The sequence below is a fragment of the Cyprinodon variegatus genome, unplaced genomic scaffold (assembly GCF_000732505.1).
Source record: "Cyprinodon variegatus isolate N-32 unplaced genomic scaffold, C_variegatus-1.0 Scaffold1049, whole genome shotgun sequence".
NCBI lineage: Eukaryota > Metazoa > Chordata > Actinopteri > Cyprinodontiformes > Cyprinodontidae > Cyprinodon > Cyprinodon variegatus.
Window position 1 is genome coordinate 208,514 of NW_015151502.1, and position 3,226 is coordinate 211,739.

The 3,226-nt window shown below is 40.6% G+C and overlaps 1 protein-coding gene across 1 annotated transcript in view; it reads left to right on the forward strand.

Annotated features, from left to right (window-relative positions):
• The first annotated feature begins 1,703 nt into the window (after positions 1 to 1,703).
• The window catches only part of LOC107101058 (myeloid-associated differentiation marker homolog), a 9,771-nt gene continuing 8,248 nt past the window's right edge, over positions 1,704 to 3,226 (forward strand). The window contains exon 1 of the mRNA XM_015399815.1: positions 1,704 to 1,783. The gene's annotated coding sequence lies outside the window, so the exon portion shown is untranslated. The remainder of the gene's footprint in view (positions 1,784 to 3,226) is intronic.

Consider the following 3,226-nt stretch of genomic DNA (forward strand, 5'->3'; position numbering starts at 1 on the left):
CTTGGTAACTAACTAATCATTCCTGTTCATTTCCTCTTTGTTTCCTTAGCTACCAATTAATTGCTGCAGAGGTGGATTTAGGAAATGTGGGGCCCTAGGCATAGACAGGCAGAGGACCCTCTGAATTGAGAAGACATCACACAAAACAGACCCATTATACAGACACAGAAATCTTAATAGAATAGATGTACATTATTTTTTCTATGTTTTGACCCTCTCTTCCTGTCCCTTTTTTTGTTGTTTTCCTCTCTATATTTTGAACTCAGCTTAAAAGAAAAGATAGAGTAGAGCAGGAGTCGGGGTTACCAATCTGCTTGCTCTGGAGAGCAGAGTTTGGTGCCAAAGTGTCCAGTAGCAGAAAACAGTCACTAGAAAAGAAAAGAAAGTGCTAGAAAAGAAATATAGCAACAAAAGGTCTGCTTTGTGTGTGTGTATGTTTACATATTTTTTTACATATATGTAAAAATACATACATGTTTTATATTTTTTTAAAACATATGTTTTTTTTTTGTGTGGCACTAGTGACTCGTTTTCCTGACGGTAGGCTGACAGGAAAGGGGCTATGAGAGAGGGGGGGAGTCATGCGGCAAAAGACCACAGGCCGGATTCAAACCCGGGTCGGCCGCGTCGAGGACTAGGGCCTCCGTAGATGTGTCGCAACCTAATCACTGCACCACCTGCACGCCCCATAAAAACATCATTAATGTGCACAAATCAGTAAAAGCCAGGTGCGCTGGAAGCTGTTTGAAGCGAGGGGGGCTGATGGCTGGGTTGGAAAACACATGACGTCATTATGTTGAGGGCTGTGGCTGATGTTTTAACATAATATTGTAGGCCTACATTTGTCGCCAAAAACTGCCATTTAAAATGCATCGGAACAAAGCATGAACATTTTAAACTTTATTTCTTCTCTTTTAATAATTCAAAACAAACAACAGCTCCCAATCAAACATGGCCTAAATATAGCCTAAACTGAGCATTGAACGTCTTGAAAGTCCATTCGACTATGGATATGGGGAATGATTTCATATCTGAAACAAAAAACACACAAAAAAAACAAACTAATTTCATATTTTATCAATGATTAGCTTAAAAATAAATACATAAATAATTTCATGTTTGAAGTACAATATTATGTTACTCCACAGCCCCCCACCATGGGGGGCTGATTCTATGATGAGGGAGGCTGCAGCCCCCGCAGCACCCCCCTTCCCGTGCCACTGGTTAAAGCTGTACTAACCATACATCTAAAAGGAATTTTATGGGGCCCCCAGGAAAATCTGCCCCTGAGTTCCTGATGAGTTCATCTTTGTTTCCTTGGTAACTAAACAGTAGTTCCAGTTACTTTTGGTGGGTTAACTGGGTATTCACTGGTTAACTAGTCCCTAATTAGTTCTGTAGACCTCTTCTTGAAATGAATTAAAGTTTGTGTTCCTTATTGTAAAGTGTTCCTGAATCCTTTAAGCAAATGTAAGCTTTGCTTTTATGTTCAAAGGATAAAAATCCTGATCCAGTTATTCACGCATTAATCCAGAGAGAGCAACATCTTAAAGGAACATCCAAGCTATAGACTATTGTGTCTATGCCTCTGGACTTTTTTTTATTTTTTTCTTAACTGAGGCATTAAAGAGGGGAAGTGACTTAACGAGTGAACACTTTACCAAATATGGCCACTGCGGGGCGTGGGATACATTCCCCTGTGATGCTGCTGCGCCGCCGACACGCAGGAAACTTCTGGCTTTACGGCAAGAACAATAATCTGGATCTACGATTCTACCAACAGGTAAAGAAATAAGATCATTCTCCCAGCAGGTTGTGCTTTTTCCTCCTTTTCTCACACAGATCTACTGTAGAAGTTTGCCGATCGCTTTATTTACGCTCATATTTGTGGAGCAGAGGTGATTACAGCTGGAATGGGCGCGGCTGAATCCGCTATGTGGGACAGAAACCTCTATCATACCCCCTAAATGTATGCAATATATATGTTTACATAACAATATCCTCTATCAGTAGATGTTATATTCCACTTTTCTTACCAAACAGATTCGATAAAGGATCTAAAAGCAACATATAGGACTTCTGGAGAGCACATGTTAGTAAAAAAGGACCATAGATGGAAAAGTAGGGAGGAAAAACATAAAAATACAGTTTGTTTGATATTTATATTTGCAATACTTAATTTGCAACATGACGTTCCAATGAAAGGACCTGTAGGTAATAGAGGTTATCATGGGTTGGTGGAATTTGTAGAAATAAAACCTCAAAGTTGGTTTCCTGTCAGCAGCGTTCAGGCCACAGCCTCCACCACAGCAGCTGCAGCAGCTGAACCAACTCACCTCTCTGCGCTCTAAAACTAGAGGTGGAGATCACCGTCTGTGGGTAGCAGGGAGCGCATTTAAACCTACAAATCCACTGAGTTTATGCGTGGAACGGAAACGAGACTATAAACCTTCAAACTGAGGTGTTGCTCATGAGGAAAGGAGTGTAAGTATGGCTGCTGTTGCTTCCTGGAGATAAGCTTAGATCCACCCAGCTTTCTATGAGTGAGTGTGTGGTCAGCCATAACAGGAAGCCAGCTAACGGATCTATGGCTGATAGAGTTAAATATCTTTAAGAAATGCAAAGGATTTGGAAAAAAAAAAAAAAAAATCAGAAACACACCTCTAACCAGAGGAAGAAGAATAAGAAGCCTGCAGCTTCTGCAGGCAGGGGCGCTGCTAGGAATTTGGGGGCCCATGAACGACATTGATATTGCCCCCCACCCCAAAGGGGAAAAAAATAAAATAAAATTTACGCAAGCTATAAAACTGCTATAAAGATGCACTGGAGATTATCATTTACATTGTCAGTGTCATTTTTATTGTAAGATTTCTACAAAAGAAATTGATCAGAATGTGAAAAAATAAAATATACATAAACTTTAAACTTGACATTTACATGCTGTCTGCAGCGCGTCTAGATCAGGAGGAGCAGCGCATCGCTGATCTGGGAGCTGGCAGGGAGACAGGCACAGCATTGATGATGCAGATCGCTGTGATCACTCCTCTGAAACAGTTTATTAACGCCTAAATTAACTTAAAATGCCCAAATCTGCCGGCAAAACATGTTCACTTGTATTATCCTGGTTTGGATTACGCTAGGGCTGCAACAACGAATCGATAAAAATCGACTTTTAAAAGCGTTGGCAACGAATTTCATCATCGATTAGTTGTGTCGTGCGATTAAT